Source organism: Quercus lobata, chromosome 5 (genome assembly GCF_001633185.2).
Source record: "Quercus lobata isolate SW786 chromosome 5, ValleyOak3.0 Primary Assembly, whole genome shotgun sequence".
Classification (NCBI taxonomy): Eukaryota; Viridiplantae; Streptophyta; class Magnoliopsida; order Fagales; family Fagaceae; genus Quercus; species Quercus lobata.
This window is the reverse complement of record NC_044908.1, coordinates 69,430,729-69,450,474: the sequence shown is the minus strand read 5'-3', so window position 1 is coordinate 69,450,474 and position 19,746 is coordinate 69,430,729. Positions and strand designations below refer to the sequence as shown.

Sequence of the window (19,746 nt, the reverse complement as noted above, 5' to 3'; positions counted from 1 at the left end):
TGGAAGCAGAAAGTTTTGCATTTTTCTGCCTCCTGCTTTATCTATATATATATATATATATATATATAAAATCGAAACCTCTGCTGGCATCACAATTTTCCACGTCAGCACAATATTTAAAAAGTAAAAAATAAAAACAAAAACATTATAACTCCTCAAAACCCTAGCAACCTTACCCCTCTCTCAAGTTAAAAAATATAAAGCTACAGTTTCTACAAATTAACTCTCACTCTCCAGACGTAGGAAGCCCTAAACGCACGGTATAGATTTTAGCTTATAAAGTTCAGTTTTTGTAAGGTTAGTTTTGTTTATATATATAAATTAATACATAGTACTTTGTTCACTATTGAATACTCATATAATCAATTTCCAAGTCAGTGTTCAAGAATTATACCAAAATTCTAACTGCGCAATCATAAAATATTATTATTAGTATGAATTTTATGGAGTTGCGATGTTCAGGAATTAAACCAAAATTCTTTTAAATTATCTATAATATTTTGTCCTCCGAAAATTCTCTCTTTAATTTTAGTATATTGTGTTTCTTAAGCTATAGAGAGATTTTCTTTGATTTCGGCAAACTCTCTCTCTCTCTCTAGACGTAGGAAGTCCTAAACGCACGATATAGCATTCAAGATCTACAACGCACGGTATAGATTTTAGCTTATATAGTTCAGCTTTTGTAAGGTTAGTTTTGTTCATATATTAATTAATACATAGTACTTTGTTCACTATTGAATACTCATATAATCAATTTCCAAGTCAATGTTCAAGAATTGAACCAAAATTCTAACGGTGCAATCATAAAATATTATTAGTAGTATGAATTTTATGGAGTTGTGGTGTTCAGGAATTAAACCAAAATTCTTTTAAATTATCTATAATATTTTTTCCTTTGAAAATTTTCTCTCTTTAATTTTAGTATATTGTGTTTCTTAAGCTATACAGAGATCTTTGATTTTGTGAAATAATTTATACTCTCTCCTTCTTTGATTTGATTTACTTACTATCTTTGGCACTTGCCATTGGCAATTACTCAGGGCCACTCTTATGGACTAAATCAACTTATTCTCCAGTCACCATCATTGATAAATGAGAAATCAAATCAAGGTTATAGTTTTTCTATTTGGTTGCTAGGGTTTTTGTTCATGAACTTGCTATTTTCCATTTAAAAATTGCACCTGTAGATCAATATTTATATTTCTTAACTTGGCATTTTGCACCTATGGCTAAAATTTATGTAGATCTTTGGAAGTTCAAAAATCTTTTCTCCATTCACTATGGTTTTTCATTGAGTAATTTCTTTCTCTCTTACTCCCCTTGACGAGTTTTGTATTTGACTAGAAGAAAACTTTTTTGCTTTGAAGGTCATGTAGTACCTGTCTCATTTTATTTGTCCTCACCACAAGGAAGACATCTAGGTAAGGCAAATAATCTATTTTAAAGTTTGAATGGAAATTACCAAGTACAAGAGGTAAATCTTTAAGGGATGAGCTTAATTGTTACTTATTTTCAATAATAAATCATTTTATTGCAATACCGGTAATTGTTTGAAAAATCCAATATGTTCATATCTCTATAGAATAGAGAATAGTAGAAGCCAATTTTACTACAACTACTTAAATTGAGTTGACTTAATTCCGTACAATTACAAAGTATAGCATAAAAGATAATGGAATTAATTGTTGTAATTTTTATTCTTTCCATGTTTTGAATTTCCTCTATATTATTATTACAACTGAGAAAAGATTGAGAAAGTAACATTACTACTCTAATTTGAAGTTTAATGCGTCCTTCTCAAGTCATGGTCTTTATATATATTTGCAATTTATATTTCTAACCATTGATGAGAAATTAAGGCTCAGTTGCACAATACGTGTAAATTCTTCAGAAGGCTATTTTAAATAGTAAGTCAATATGTCTTTTACATTTGGGTATTAGTTAGAATTGTTTTCAAATGATTGTACCAATAAAAGTAAATGTGTATAAATTTTGTTTAACTATCCCATGCATCGCACGGATTAACGATTAGTTTATATTATACCTATACAAACAGACAACAAAAAGAGCAATGACATTGCAAACTTCATCCAACGATGCAAAAAGAAGGGTGAACAATAAGAAAACTATAGCACCTTCTTTCATAGTCTAATGACAATCATCCTATAATCTGTACAACCTGAGGACAAATATTTCTATGTGTAGTCGAAAAACCCTTTCAACCCAGATCTTCAGATGCAACTATTTCACCGAGTACCAAAGCTACAACCTACATGTTCTTGGGTGATGACATGAAGGCGATCTTGCATGACAGCCATAGATGGATAGGGTGGGAAACACAACCGATAAAAGCAAGTTTGAGATGAAGGCAAGCGATCATGAGACTCCGTGGACCTGTATATGTAAAGCTGGGAAGCCAATCCACGGAAACCTTCCACTGGTAAATATTTCACTGAGGTCCAGAAAAAGAGAAGAACCTTTCTCTGCTCTGCTGACATTCCCCCAACAATCTGCAAATTTTTTAAGCAAAGATAATTTAATTACCACAACAAATTGGCAACAACTATCAATCCCTATTCATATAATTTTATTATTAGTTAATAATAGAGAGATCTCCAGCTACTTCAAATTCAACATTGCTTGACTGTTTTGGCTCAAAGTCTGCTAAACACAGGTTGTTGACCTTTTAAGGCTTTCAATATCTACTTATCTAATAAATTGAGAGAGAATTGTTTGGAAATGCTACTGCCTTGTCAACAGGCAGGTCAAGGTCTTAAGAATTTGCTAATGGAGCAGCGCGATTTACGCTGTCATTAATTATACCTTGCCATGGAGACAGTCTCACACTGTAAACAATATACAAGATCAAACAATTGTCTACGCAAATTCAAGGTAAGCTTATTGATATTCTATCATCTAGGATTAGGCTACACATATCATGTGTTGTTACCATTTCTGGCCCAAATAACAATTCCTTCCTCCATAAGAATGGGTGAGATCAAAGTTCAAGACCTACAAGATGGGTTTCAACTTGGCATTAACCAATAAATAAATAAAATCTTGCGGTGTTGCTTGAATTTTATCTATGGCAATCTCATTGTGGTTCTACATATTTCAAGTCTAGGATAGTTACAGGTGTGCTAGGCACCCAAAATATTCCAATAATTCTAAAGCATTTCTGCCAAGGAGCTCTTGCTCAAATAGCATCTCCTTCCCATGTAAGAGTTCGGTGGTGGGTGAGGCTGTTGGTATGAGACCCATCAGAAGCATGTGTAACTCAAAGAATAAAAAAATAAATTAAATAAATTAATTCTAAAGAATTTCTGTTCATTCAGCCCGATCATTGGGTCAAACCCTGATTGAAAAGATTCGATGTGTTATCAGGTAGTATTCACCAATATGACAATGTCTTTTATTAATCTTCTAAATTCATCAAAAATCAAGGAAAAAGAAAGCAATCCCTTGTCCTTTACCCAAATGTTATAAAAGTAGTAAGTTTCATAATTGCTCTCAAAACTCACAGCAGAACCCTGAGAGCCTAATGGCATACCTATTTTTTGGGGATAAAAACATACAAAGGCCTTATAGTACTTCTTTGTCAATTCCAAGCATAACATGGGTAAATATCTCTCTCATGCCTTTATACTAGTCACCTCAATAAGATCCAATCCGAAAACTCGAGCTTCAATTAAGAGAACATCAGTCTACTAATACAGGGTGGGCTGCCTTGTGATAGTAGCCCCAACTTGTTGAAATGGGCAGGAATGGAACAAAAGAACTATGACTGAAACCAAAATAGCTTCCAGCAAGCAATGACCAACATTTTCAAAGAACTTCCTGGGACACTAAAGTTTAGGCATTCCAATTGGAGGTTCAGGTTCATCAAGGTCAAACCCCTGTTAAGAGGAAGGCAACTAAGCAACTATTTGTGCCCCAACCTTGAACTGGCTACTAGAAATCCTACTAATGACAGTCTAATCCCTGCAACTACCCACTCATCACATGAGCAAAAAACTTCCTAAATAAAGTAGTAATTCACTATAATTCTCTTTAATGATGAAAAGTTGCTAGCTATTCCATACTAAAATCAGTTTTAGCGACAATAGCAGATGCAACTTTTGAGTTTTATGACTATCTAATTCCAATTATAAAACTCCAAAATATTATCATTCTTCTAAGTAATAGAAAACGATCATGTTTGAACAAATACAATGCTTATATGATTAACTTCTACATTCCATTGTGTTGCACTATCGAATCAGATGTAAGCATGTATGTACACACGAGAAAACTCTTGCACCCTACTTCTGTTATGAGAAAAGCAGCTCACCTTGTCAGAAGTGAACTCCAACATCTACTTCCCCTCTATATCCTTCCTTTTTTCGCTAACGTAGGCGTCCAGGACTTCTGTTTTTCCTAGAGTGCATCAGTTTGGTATCAGAGCAGGTCTGTCATTCTCGATCATTTGAATTTTCTACTACCATGGAAACACTAAGTGGAAGAGTTCACCAGAGAAGACTTTCAAACCAACAAAGAGATGATTTGTTATTATGGATTGCTTAATAGCTTGAAAACCTCACTGATTGAGTTACTCATTTAGAAGTTGGAAAGACAACAGATTCTACAATATTGATTAATCAAGCTATGGCAGGTTACAAAGAACCTAGTAGGCAAAATCCAGAGAGCAGCAAAACAGGTGTGTCAAGGAGATTCAGGTATCAAAAACAAGAAGTCAATCCTAGACACTCCATTCACAACGACAATGGGGAGATGATTGAACAAGGAGTTTACAGTATGGCCAATGATAACATTACTATGTGAGAATTGATATTCCCGATTTTTCTGGAAAGCTTGCTCCTCATTCTTTCTTTGATTGATTAGTTGCAATGGAAGATTATTGTGATTAGTATGGTATGAGATCGAAAAGTATGGTCAAGGCCTAAGCACACGGAGTATAATACGGGGCACTCTTAACAGAAAGGAAAAAAAGAAGAAGAAAGAAATCAGACGTCAACCAAATTACAAACTATCCAAAAAAGACAATAGATACGAATCAAAGGCAGAGGACTGCAAAGAAGCCTATTCACATCTGAATAAATTGCCCACTATATGCGAGTGCAACACGAGCTGGATTACCAAGCATTCTGTCTTTATAAATGTGGTAACTCCTCTGTCTCCAAGCAGTCCACATCAAGATTGAACAGCCCTCCAGATTTTCAACTGGTCCTTTTTCACACATAGAGCAGCCCAGCTTAGTAGTAGATCTGATATTCTCCTAGGCATCATCCAACTCACACTGAAAAGACACAATAGGAAATCCAAAGCTCTCTAGCAACGCTACAATATAGGGATAGATGGTTAATGGTTTTCTCATCAGACTAGCACATGCTACACCAATCTAGCATAACAATGCTCTTTTCTGCAGATTAACCATAGTTAAGAGTTTGCTCTTCATTGTAAGCCACATAAACAATCTGACACGAGGAGGAGATTCAACTCGCCACATAGTTCGCCAAGGGAAATGTGGATCCCCTCCTTTTGTCAAAGCTTTATAATAATTATTAACTTTGAAGCCCAGAGCTCTAGAAATAGTCCAGGTCCTCCAATCCTCTCGAGACAAACATATCTTAAAAGATTACAAATCTGTCAAGAAAGAATCCATGGATTCGAACTACCAATTATGCACAGCTCAATTAAAAGATGGGTTCCAATACAACCATTTGACACATCCAAATAGTCAGCCACCTTCGCCTCCTTGTCTAAGCAATTAGAAAAAGTTCTGGGTAATGATCCTTGAAGATCTCACTGTCTTATTCCCGGTCCCCACTGCATATTTTTGCAAATTTTGCACACTTGGAGCATCCCTTGCTTATGTGTTTCCATAGATTCACACCATATGTAAGCCCCACACTATCTGTACACCAACCATCCTGGCATATCCCGTACTTAGTTTCTATCACCCACACCAGAAAGAGTTTGTCTCCACCCCAAAGTGTCATAACCATTTCCCTAACAACACTTGATTAAATAGCATCAAACATCTAATCCCAAACCTCCCTCTTGATTGGGTAATACACCGAATCCCAATTAACTAAATGGAACTTAAACTCATCCGCCAAACCACCCTAGAGAAAGCCCCTTTGAATTTTCTACATTCTATTCGCAACACCAAAAGGGAGGGGAAATAAGGACCTAAAACAAGTAGGGAGACTTAGACAGCATACTTTTAATTGGGGCGAGCCTTCCCCCTTTTGACAAAGACAAATGTGGTGGCGCAACATTGAAAAACACATGCTCATACTTGGTCAGCCTTCAATTATTCATTGGGGGAAAAATGAAGCTTATACAAAAAGAGATACCTTCAGCTTGATTATAAAGATTCTTTAAATGATCGGTTGATTCAATTGAAACAAGGATCTATTATGGTTGAAGATTACACCAAGAAGTTCAGAAACCTCCCAATTCACTGTCAAATTGATAAAAATGATCTTCAACTTTTATCAGGATACAAAGCTAGCCTTTTCCCTGAAGTAAAAAGGGAAATGACTATAGTTTGATTCTTTCGCATTGATGAAGTCTATCAAACGGCATTTAAAATTGAGGACCACGTCAAGCAACCATTGGCCAGGCTTTTTGGATCTCAAGATGGAGAATCTGCCTCTAAGAAGCTGACTGATAGTTATCGTTCCCGTAGGCAGTATCCCAAGAAGCAGGACAAGTGCAACCAAGAATTTACCAAATAAAAACATGATTAGAAGTTCAGGTAAGAGAGGCTGGGGAAGGCAACATTTTGCTCCTGTGTCCAGCCAAGAATCTAAATCTTTGAGACGAAAAAAAGCGAGTGCAAACTAGCAAAGAGAAGCAGAAGAAGAACTGCATGTAGAACAAGAAGCAATGCAGTAACCAGAATTCTGCGGCGCACTTTAGTAGGCATCAAAGTACATTGAACAAGACAATTTTCCTGTAACTAGCATCGTTTCCAAAGGACAAATTCTATTGGCCATGATTTGGAGGGAAGTTGAGAGATTCTTAATCATTGTCATATTTGTCAAGTTTCCAAAGGACAAAAACAAAATACATGGGTGTATACCTATGAAGCACCAACGCGGCTACAAAGCCGCTGCTGCCCATGCATTGGTGTGGCGTCGCTTTTTTTTTTTTTTTTTTTCTTTCCTGATACGTGCCAATTCGCGCTGACTCAGGCTGAGGTGCGAATCAGGACGATTCACGCCGATTCGGGTCATATCGGCTGAAACCGCCAAAATAGGCCAATTCAATCCGTACCGGCGCTGATATGGCCGATTCAGACTGAAACGCACCGTTTCAACCCAAGCTTTAAATGGAAAACTCTAAACTCTCGACCCTTTTGTTTTTCGATCTTTGCTCTCCTCTCCCTCTCGGCTCTGTGCTCTCCACCTCCCTGTGCTCTCCACCTCCCCTCTGTACTCTCCATCTCCCCTCTCTCTCACAGAACCATACTTAGAGCCTAAGACAATTTCAAAGTCTCACTCACACACTCACTGACAGCCTCTCTGCTCTCCGTCTCCACCATCTCCATCACTCGGTTTCAAGTTTCAACTCTCAAGCTCACCGACCCAACTCTCAACTCAGGTATCAAAGCTTTCATTCTCAGTTTCTCAACCTCCATTATACTCTCACATGTTCTATTACTCATTGTGATTTGATTTTTTAAAATTTTTTTATATAAGCTGCCTGTAATGTTGTGAGTTGTGACTTGGGTTTAAATTTATGAACAACATGTTTTAGTTATTATCTACTATTACTCTTAAATTTGGTATATGTTTATATAATGTGAAAAGGTATGCTTAGCAATATATAAAAAATATAAATAAAAATATTTTTAATAATTTTTTAGTCGCCACACCCGCACCCTACTTTTTCAAAAATTGTTAAGTCCTGCACCTGTACCCGCACCCGCACCCGCACCCGCACCCGCACCCGAATCCAGAAACGCACCTGTGCTTCATAGGTGTATACTCCACTTATAGTACCTCAAAAGCCTTGGGATAATATGAATATGGATTTTGTCCTAAGGCTTTTTGAGGTACATGCGAAAAGTAGGATCTTACAATCCTTGATTCAATCCAAAAGGCTCATTCACTGATCCTGTAGGATCCCAATATATCTATATTACTATTTAAGGGGCTTCCCCCGTTTGGGATCCTCATTTTTTTGGTTCAAAAATGCCTCTACACCCCTATGTTTAAGTACAAACAAAACTAAAGGACAATCCAGTAAAAATACAACTCTTACTCTTACTAAAACATTGCCTAAAAAATAGGGTCACTCTCCTGTTGATTTTCAAATTGCTTTATCCACTATAAATTAGATTCTCAAAATAAAAATTATATATATAAAATAAAAACATAGGATTTTTTTTCCTACAAAAAATATATTTATTTATTTATTTGATAAGTAATAGGATCCCAATATTTTAACAACTTTGAATTTCATCTTGCCTACATGGACAAACACTGCCATGTTTAATTTCCAACTTAGCATGAAATTGCATTTTTGAGATGCGATTTCACTGGATACGCCTTCTGCAGATGTCACATCTTGAAGATGCAAGTTTAAAAGGTGTTGTATTCTTACACTATGTTTCAAGTAATAGGCATTTTACACTTCTAAATTAAAAATACAATTTCTCACCAAATGACTCCAGTTAACATGAAAGGTGTAAAAATATGATTTGTGGAAAAAAAATGTGAGAATTATGGAACTTTTTGAACTCACATCTTCAAAATGGGAATTCAAGTAAACTCAGTGTGTGCCTTAGAAGGAAATCATTTGTAAACATGGGAAAAAACCTAAGGAGAGGAAAACACATAAATTTAATAAATTTAAATCCTGCAAGCACGTACCTTCCAGAACCAGAATATCTGAGGATCAGTTTCTTTGTAGCCATTGTACTCAGTATGTGCCTTCCAATCATCAACACAAATAGCAGTTTCACTTCCATGAAGCATCCAATCAAGATCTTCCAGCTCTAAACTTTGGAAAAGAACTTCTGGAGCTTAGAGTTGGAAAGAATTTCACCAAAGCCTTGTGCACATTGTGATACCTGGTCTGAGATAGATGTGACAAAGCGATGCTCAATAAGAAGCCTAACATATTCCTCCCTGTTCTGGCTATTCACAACCTTGCTTTTCCCACCAGGGCAAAGCTCCACAACTTTCCTGGATCCAAACTCCTCAACTTCTCTAACAAATGTTAGTCCTAAAGCATCTGAATCAATAAAATCAGAATCCATATCCAGAATCTGTTTGCAGCTATTATACAAGCATGGATCTGCATCCCTTATATCTTCCAACGAAATGTACTTCCCAGCCAATTGCAAGAAAAAGACACAATCAAAGACAGTGCCTACTTGAACTTTATGCATCAAAGCTAATGCAATCACCCGACCAGAGAAGCTGAAATACTCAAGGTGCATGGGATCCACCCTTGATGCTGCATACAGAAGGAAATGGATGAACAAATCATAATTGTCTCTGGAAAAAGAGTTCTTTGCCTCAATATAATATTTACTTAAACAAAATGATAAATATTTTTATAATTATAAGTGTAGAACTCTTTTAACAGAAATAGAAGCATAACTCAGAACTCTGAATCAGGGAAATTCTGCATGATCACACAATTCCCAAAAAAATGAGTAATACCAATATAAGTTCAATGGCAGTTTGATAGTGACCGAACCAAGTTTACAATCTAATATCGAACAGCTTGTTCTAGAAACTATTGTTTTGTAACTTGTTGAAAGGGAGGCAATACAGCCTCATCACAGGTAAACAATTCATTACGTAAAATAATACCATTTGCCCATGGGACTCAATCTTGAATATGATAACTGTGCATTCTACATACAGATTAGATTATTTGTATTTCTTAACCAACCGTTCGCAGGTCTGATTCTGTTATGATTATCTTCTAGTTTTCTTATTGAACTTTTGAGACGTAGTTTTTTTGTATCAATAACATATCATCTAGCCAGGTTTACATTGACACATACAAGAACCAGAATATACAAAAACCACAACAGACTGAGAACCACTCTGTCAGTCCTCACCATCATTCTTCCAATCCTTCACAAACATCAACAAAACATACAACCAGCTCTAAAGACAAGAACTGACTTCTGCAAGACTCTTATCTCTCTATGCTTGCAGGTCTGGTTCTGTTATGATTATCTTCTAGTTTTCTTATTGGAATTTTGATGCATGGTGTTTTTTTTATGGGTAATTAAATTTTTATCAAAAGAAAATAAGAAAGGTACATACTGCTCCCCTGGTACACAGGTTGTGTATAAAGGGAAGTCAAAAATTATGCAAATGAACACAGATCTAGGAAGTCCAAAGGGAAAAAATATGCAGACCACTCATAGCAGTCATCCAGTCAAACAAGGAAAGCAAAAGGAACCGTTTCAGCCCAATAATGGTATGCTCCTCCCCCTCAAAAGTTTGAAGATTCCATTCTCCTAAATAGTCCACATAATACACAATAGAATTGCCTCCCAAATAACTGCTGCCCAATGTTGACCAACCTCTCTCCTCCAACAAGCCAGCAACTCCACCACATGCTTAGGCATCACCCAAGAGACACTAAACAAGCTAAAATCAAAATTCCACGAGCTCTATGCATAAGAACAGTGAAGAAGCAAGTGATTCACCAATTCCCAACTATTCTTACTCATGCAATAGCAGTTAACAATGCAAATATTCCTCTTCCCCAAATTATCCAATTTCAGAATCTTACCTTTGGCTGCTGCCCAAGTGAAGGGGAAAAAAAAACTTTGTGAGGAACTTTCACCTTCCAAATACTTCTCCGTGTAAAGGACTGAATACCTCCATCGATAAGGACTCTATAATATGATTTAACTTCAAAAGATCCCTTCCTAGTAGGCCTCCATGCCATTCTATCTCCCCCCTCCGCTCAATATATCTGGAATACAAAAGAGCATGGAAATATTGTAGGTTCTCTAATTCCCAGTCATTAACCAATCTAGTGAAAAGAATGTCCCAATGGATATCCCCATTTAACAAACGCATCCTTTTTCCATGCAATACAATACTTTTGATTCATGATTTTTGTGTAGCAATAATACATCATCTAGCAGTTTACATTTACTCATACCAGAGCCATAATATACAACTCTACACTGAGAACCAGTCTGTCAATCCTAACCAACATTCTTTCATTACTTCATAAACATCAAAAAATCATAGCACCAGCTCTAAAGACAAGAAAATCTTCTGCAAGACTCACCTTTCTATGATCTCCACTCTCCACAAGATTCTAATTATCCACAGAAACTTAAGCAAATGAAAAATCAAACAATTAGACTCACACAAACATGTTGAAAATCTTCTGGCCTCATTACCAGTCATTATTCCAACTTCTACATAAATTAAACATATACGTCAAACACATGTTGATTGAAATCCAAGTTCCAACACTCCTAAAAATGTATAACACTTGCAAATTTATTTTTGTTCCCATAAGACACAACTGAGAAAAATGAAGATTACAATTTAAGTATAATAATGATCATATAAGGTTGTATGGGATGATGCAACATATTACTGTTTTCTTACAGATACAACTTTGACATTTGATAATGTAAAAAAACCAGATTGAAATCACGTGGGCTCAAACCTCCACCCTGGGCTGCGAAGGTGCAACCCAAACACACCACAAAGGATGGATAAAATTCCCCACATGGGTTTTCCCCACCCTGAAGATAAACAGGGTGAGGACATGCTTTTTTTTGCTTCTCTTGAGTGTGTGTGTATTATTAATATATATAATTTAAAATTTTCATAAATATTCTATTTTCATCCCCCAAAACACTTGGAGGCTGTTTGGTTCACCATTTTAATATGTGTTTTCAAAAAGGGTAAAAACCAATTTTGAAATAGGTTTCCAAAAACGTGTCTTTGTATAGGTTGTAAATGTGAGAAACAAAAGAGTTAAAAACTGTTTGGCAAAAGTATATCTCTTTCAAGTTTTTGTTAAAAACACAACCCCCAACCTTGAAAACTTCTAAAAAAAAGTTTCAGTTTAGGGTTTGCAGAGTAAATCTAAGGAACCATTTTTAAGTTTGGTTTTTTGAAAACAATTCACCAAACAAGGTTTTTTTATGGGCCCCCATCACCTCATTTTGTTTTTAAGTGATGAAAACAGTTTGTAAAATGACCAACCAAACCAGCCCTTGTTCTATCTATCTTATTACTCTCACTACTATCCCCTGTTTTCTCTTTCATCTCTACATTATCAATGTCAGAAACATCTCATTATGGTTAGTAAATAGCTCCAAAAAGCCTTGCCCTGTTGCCATCCCTGCAACCCTTCCCCCCCCCCCCCCCCCCAACAACACAGAAATTCTTGAAACACAAACAGCAATGTAACAGAAGGTTATACACAAATTTCTGAGTCTATACTAATATCAACAATTTCACAAACAGCAATGCAACAAAAGATTTTGGTCACTCATTCATCATCCGTCATAACAGCACTCAAATTCTTGAGTCTATTCCCATATCAACAATTACATAAACAGCAATGCAACAAAAGTTTTGGGCATATCATTCATCATATGTGGTAACAACACCCCCACCCCACCCCCCCCCCTTGAAAACCACCCCACCCCCTCCCCTCCACACAAAAAAAAAAGAAAAAAAAAATCATTCATCACGTGTGGTTATACCCCCCAACACAAATTCATGGGTCTATACCCATATCAACAACTACACAAACAGCAATGCAACAAAAGACAATTCACAAATTCCTGAGTCTGTACAAAAATCAACAACTACGCAGTAATATTCCCCCCCACCAAAAAAAAAAAAAACCAAAACTAACCAAAACAAACACAAAAATTCTTGAGTCTATACCCATATCATTAATTGCACAAACAACAATGTAACAAAAGGTTTTGGTAAATCATTCCACATATGTTGTTATATCCCCTCCAAACACAAACTCATGGGTCTATACCCATATCAACAACTACACAAACAGAAATGTAACAGCACAAATTCCTGAGTCTGTGCCCAAATCAACAATTACACTAACAGCAATACAACAAAAGGTTTTTGGTTGATCGTTTACATACGTCGTAACAACACACAAATTCTCGCATCTATACACTCTATCAACAACTATACAAACAAGAATGCAACAAAAGCTTTTGTCGATCATCCATAATACCCCCCCCAAAAAAAAACCACCCAAACAAAAAAATGAGAAGCATGGAAATCAACCAAATTAAATACAGATCAATAAAAGAATGTATTAGAAGCCAACTGAAGCTTACTTGGATTAGGATAGAATCTTCTACGATCATTTGGGCATGCCACAAAAAGAGCGTTTTCTGGGTTAAATATAGCTTGGCATACCAAAAAAAACCATTCCCGCAATACACCCGGACCTGTAGCTTCCTCATTTTTGAACTCCATAAAGAGACCAGCATGTAGAGATTCGGATTCTGCCCGTTGTATATACTCAAATGATTCTGCCAACAATTGCGACCTGTTAATGAGCATCTCATGCAGTTCCTCGTAGTCTTCTTTAGCCTCCGGAAACATCATCATAGCCAAATGCCTTCTAGACTCAAAATCGGTTACATCCTTCCGCTCAAGAAGCCACTGATGATCGTCCGCACGCTTTGCATATTTAATAATTAGAGCACAAAGTGCCGTTTTTGAAAGCCTCAAAACCGTCCAAAACTGTTCTTCAGCACCCTGATAAATTTTTGAAATGCCATGCAGTTCCTTCAAAATGGCAAGATACTGAGACCATCCCGAATATACAACTTCGCCTTCCCCAATCAAGTTCCCATCCATTCCTCGTAGGCACTCATCCATTCTATTCAACAAATCAATAAATATATGATAAAGAAACTCAAGCTCCTGTGCCAACACTGGATGCTTATATCCTTCTCCCTCAACAAACGTCACCGATTTGGGACCCTCAAAACTCACAAGAACCATAATCATAGTCCTCAAGGGGAGGACAAACGCTGTGAAATCACGAACATCACTCGACAGTGGCCCTGCAGTACCAGGGGTTTCCATACTCAATCCTAAATCCCTACACAACCTACTCGCCATCTCGCTAATAAACGGGAAAATCTCTTCCATCACAATGGCTCCACCACCCCTAACTCTTTTCATCGAAGGTCTAATCGACTCTAACATCATGCCAAATGTACTCCGGCAAGATAAATACAAAGGGTCCTCATCTCCAGCTCTCCTAAGCAACTTACAAAACTCTAATACTATTGGTGCACAATAATTATGATGACTTTTTGGCAACGAATTTTGACTAATATCCAAGAAATGCCTAATGGCACTATCAGCACAATCACCGTTACCTCCCTCCATGGACATGTAGAGCATGACCAACGCGGCCGGAGCCGAAGACGACATAAATATCTGCAAATGCCCCGCCGCCAGCTTCTCCTCCTTTTTTGGAGTGGTCGACAAGTACTCACTCATCCTCGACTTGATGTGATCGGCGGACGATGGAAACCATTTCGTCGATGACTTGCCAAGCGTGACTATGCTCGGTGCTACGCATACGCCCGACGAGCTGCAATCCGGCGTCGTTTTCGATGGAGCACTCGGCGAGCGAGCGTTCCCACTGGAGCTGTTTGCCACCGTATATGAGCCTTTGCTCGTGGACCGGGATTCCGGTGACCAATTGGATTCGCTCGTGGAGCGATTTCACGGTATCGTGAGGGTAAGCTTGGATTACCCTAGTCTTACCCTCGGAGATTATTCGGATGAAGAATTGCAAACGAGGCGACTCGGAATGAGTCGACTCGGCTGAGTCGGTGGCCGATTGAGCATCGGAAACCCTAGAACTGAATTCCACAGTGGTCGCAGCTGTAGTCGCGGTTGCAGTGGTGGCGGTGGGGTGAGGATGAGAGTCGAAAGAGGAATTGACGGCGTTAGGTTCGTCTTTCCTCATTCTAACGGAGAGAGGGAGAGAGAGAGAGAGAGAGAGAGAGAGAGTCAAAGGCAAGGGGCCAAAATGGACAACTAAGCATAAATTTTCAACTATATAATCAGGGGTAATGTTTGCAAACTATATAAGATACTCAATTTAAGATCTATAAATTTAGCATTTATTATCTCAAAATCTAATTTTATAACATATAAGAGCATTCACAGCGGTAAGGCAAAATTTTAGCTATTTAGCTACACAAAAAGTCACTTTATCTATTTTACATACACACATATTGTAGCAGTGGATCTATTTTAGTTTTCATCACAATAAAATAATATACGCATCACAATAAAATAATATAACCATTACAATAAAATAATATATCCTATTCCAAAAAAGAACAATCACAGCACCAACCACAACCACAACCACAACCACTCTACCAGCAACCACAGCCACAGCCACAACCACCACCACCACCACCACCACCACCACCACCAGCCCACAGCAAGAAGAAAAAAAGAAAAAAAAAACCACAGCACCACAAAACACGGCACAACCACCGCCAACACAGCACCACAAAACAAACCCACTCTACGATCAGCCACACCCACAACCACCACCACAGCCCATAACAAAGAAAAAAAAAATCAACCAAGCCCACACTCGCCCGACCCACCAGGCAACACCCACACCACGGCAATCAAATTAACGCAACGAAAAAAAAAAAAAAAAAAAAAAACCCAAAGCTTGGATCGACAGAAAACCAAAGCAATGGGCGGAGGAAGGCAGTGGCGGCTTTAATGATGAAACCCAGAGCTTGGATTGACGAATGAAACCCTCGAAATCCAGAGCTTGGGTCTGATCGGCGAGATGGGTTTGTTGGCGGAATGGGTGGGGAGATCGGCAAGATGGGTCGGCACTGGTGATGGGTCGAAGCTGGGCTGGCGGCTGGGCTGTGAGAACCGGCTGGCGGTGGAGGAAGAAGAGAGAAGATGAGGAAAGTGGAGGAAGAAAGAAGAAAGAAGTGAAGTCGGAGAGAGAAAATGGGAAATGTTTATTTAATGAGAGAAGAGAGAGAGAGAGTGTAATAAAAAATTCTTTTTTTTTTTTACCTGTAAGCTATAATGCGCATCTAAAAATAGATGTGCACTGTAGCTGAGGAGCTAAATCTTTTAGATTTAGCTCCACTGCTACATGATGATTTTTTGTGGTTGAGAGCTAAAAAAATAGCATTATATCTATATAGCACCACTACTGTGAGTGCTCTAACACACTACTTTACAACATCCCTTCCATCAAAACTTCTTTTTTTTTTAACACTTCATTTAAATATTCTTTCTTTATCATTTTTTATTCTTTTTTTATTTTTCCTCTCTCTTTCTCTGACTCTCTCTCCTCTGTGTCTCTCTTTCACAACCCAGCGTCGTCGGCCACCATATCCACCCACCTATTTCACAACCACCACATCCACCCACCATCGCCGCAACCACAAACAACAGCAGAGGAAAAAAAAAAAAAAGCCTCCACATCCAAAGCCACAAAATCAAAGAATCATCCAAATCAAAGAATCACAAAATCACAACAAAGACCCAAAACAACCCCGATTAACCCACACCCATCTCTGAACCACCCCAATCAACCTACACCCAGCACCCAAAGCCACCCCGATCAACCCACGAACCTAGCCACCGAAATCAAGAACCCACCAAAATCAATCAAAACCACTAAAATTAAAACTCACCAATATCAAATCGAAAAACGCACTCACTGAACCATCGCAGAGACCCACCACAAACCACCGTAGAGATCCATGATCCACGAAAAACCACTGCAGCCCAACCACACCCAGTATCGCATCCCAGGCACACCCAAGACCCATAAACTCGAGATTCAGAAAGAAAGGGAAACAGAGAGGTGGAGAGAAAATGAAAGAAAAAGTAAGAAGGAGTGGAAGGAGAGCACGAGATTGGTGGCGGCATGTGACGGAGAGCACTAGAAAGAGAGAGGGATGGAGAGCATGAGAGAGAGTGAAAAGGAAGAAAGAAAAAAAAATGGGAGCGCACGGAAGAGAGAGAGAGAGAGAAATTAATAAAAAATTGATAGCATTGTGCTACGGTGCGGTTTCAAAAATGAGAGCGCATTGTAGCAGTATTGTAAATTCTTTAGCATTTACAATCTTTGATGGGGCAAATTTTTGGGTTAGAGCATCTCCAATAGAGTATGTATAGTCAAAATATAGAGAATGAAACCAGAAAAGGGAGGAAAAGAGTGCTCCAGCAATCTCTCTAAAACTCAATTTTTTTTTTCTCATGAACAGTAGCTCATCAAGTCTGATGGGCTACTGTAGATTAGCAACTGATTTTTTTTTTCATTAAAAAATTCGAGCACTTAATATTTTATCACTTCTTTCTCTTTCTTCTTTGATTTGCTTTTGGATCTTACACTCTCTCTCTTTGTTTCTTCTTACAAAACAATTCTTGCTCTCATAAAACTGATTTAATTTAAACAACAAATCTAAAATCAAAACAACAACAATAACAGATCAAGAACAAAAAAAAATAAAAAAATAAAAAATAGAACAACAATAAAAGATCAAGAAAAAAAAAATAGAGATGTATGTATATGGTGGAGCAACAGCGGTGAGGAGGAGGAGCAACGGTGGCGGTGTGGTGGAGCAATGGCAATTTCTCCTTTCTCTCCATGCGTGTTTGTGTGTGTTTGAAGATAATGACACCAAAAGGCAAGCAAGATTATGTGAGACGTATCACAAAGAAAGCTAGATTATGGTAGAAAAAGAGTAGAAAATGAGAGAGCTAGAGAAAGAAATAGAGAGGGAGGTTCTGGAATCAACTGGAAAGTAGAGAAAAAAAAAAAAAAAGGAAACATATGGATGAAAGAATGGAAATTGTGGTTGCACGATTTTCTTGGCCCAAATTCTAATGATCAGGCTTTGACCCAAGACGCAACCCACAATGAATGTTCGTAGAGAATGGGTGAAAGAACTTGGCTTCAGTGAGCCTGTACGGTCGAATGCATGGATAAGGTGGTTGCAGAAGATAAAAGACACGGGGACGATTTCTCAAGTCTTCTATTCCTTTTCTCTTTAGGTCTTCATACAGTTTTTTTTCCGTCCCCTTCTTTGGGGGACTGTATTACATTATATAGCTCTCCTTCTTTCATCTAAACCTTACACCTGTTGATCATCTAAGCACCCACTTGAGCGCCTGTCCCATCAGCCGCCCTCACCACTCCCTTTGTGAGTTGCAGAGGCCAAGGCGGTACTGTTCAGGGGTCTTTTCCTCATTAATGCGGCCAAGAGGTTGGTTGGGGCGCAATTAATGTGGTGGTAGCTTTTCGAGGGATATTTTGGATTTTATTCATTTTATATGTCTGGAGGGTGAACTGAATTGGTTGGGGATGGCTCTTGGTCTGGGCTTCGTGGTATCCGAGGAGGAGTTTCTCCTCGGATAGGCTTCTTGGGCGTTGCTGGGATTGAGTAACGCTTCATGTGTGGCCTCTCCTCGGAAAGGAAGCTCCTCGGAGGGGCCTGGATTTGGAGTGGCCCATTATTTTTGGGCCGGGCCCCACAATAGCCCCTCAAAACTCCGGTTTTTATCTCCTTCCGAGGAGAAAAGCGGGGTTTTGATGTTAATGAGTGGATAGGGATAAGGAGGACCTGGGGCGCGTGTGCAGATCGTGACCTTTGACGTGCCACAATTTTCGAGGCGTGGCCATTAATTTCTGGAGGCGTTATGTTCCCTTCATCCAACGGTGCGGCGCGGATCGAACGACCATCGTTCATTCGCGTATTTTTAGGCAGGAGTGATTTCCTCTCTCTCCTCCTGACTATATAAGGCGTCAGGGGGGGGTTCAGTTCCTTCTTTTATCTGCTTTTCATAAACCTCAAAGGACTCCAGAGATCTACAGCGAAACCCAGAGACATACAAGCACTTGCGCCCTTTACGCCGCCGTGACCATTTTCTGCGAAACGTCTCGTTTACGAGTGATTTCCAGGCATCCCATCAAGCGTTTTGTGAAGGTACCAGTACATTTCGCTCATCTCGTCGTTTCAATTCTCTCCTCGGACCCTTCTTTTCTGCTCAATCTTTACTTTCGTTTCCCAGTCCAGTTCAGATGGGTAGGTTCGAGAAACTAGTAAATACTCCGGCCGCTATGGAGGTCTTTAGGGCTAAATACCGCATCCCCCCGGGGGTTGGGCTGCGGTACTGTCCTCTTGAAGGAATAGTGACAGATAAACGTCTGGGAGAAGTTGTCATCCCCATGATTGCTTTCATAGAGGGAGGGATGACACTTCCCATGCGTAGGATTACCAGGGAATACTTGTTCAACCATAGGTTGGCCCGCAACAGTGTGCCCCAAATATGTTCAAGATATTAGGCTGTGTAGATGTCCTAGATGAGCGGATGAACCTAGGCCTTACTTGGCACGATGTGGCCTATCTGTACGAGTGTCACCGCCTCGGGGATGAGGGGTATTATCTTAAATCCCGGAACGAGGACGTTAGGTTGATCTCTTGTCTCCCGGTATCCAATAAGACCGTGAAGAATGACTTCCTCATTGCTTCTGGGGAGTGGTTCGACGGTATTCATTGTCCAACTCGGGCAGGAAACCCAGGTGCGGCGTCCTTTGGGATCGGTCCTTGTTGGGAGAGGAATTAGTGTTGAGGGTTTATTTTTACTGCTTTCCTTATAACTGGTAGATTTCTTGAACTAACCCCACTCTTCTTGGTTGTTTGCAGATAAATCTCAC

General features: G+C 38.7%; 1 pseudogene; it reads right to left on the bottom strand.

Moving 5' to 3' along the window:
* Positions 1-1,967: 1,967 nt before the first annotated feature.
* Positions 1,968-15,047, bottom strand: LOC115990357 (annotated as a pseudogene).
* Positions 15,048-19,746: the final 4,699 nt, after the last annotated feature.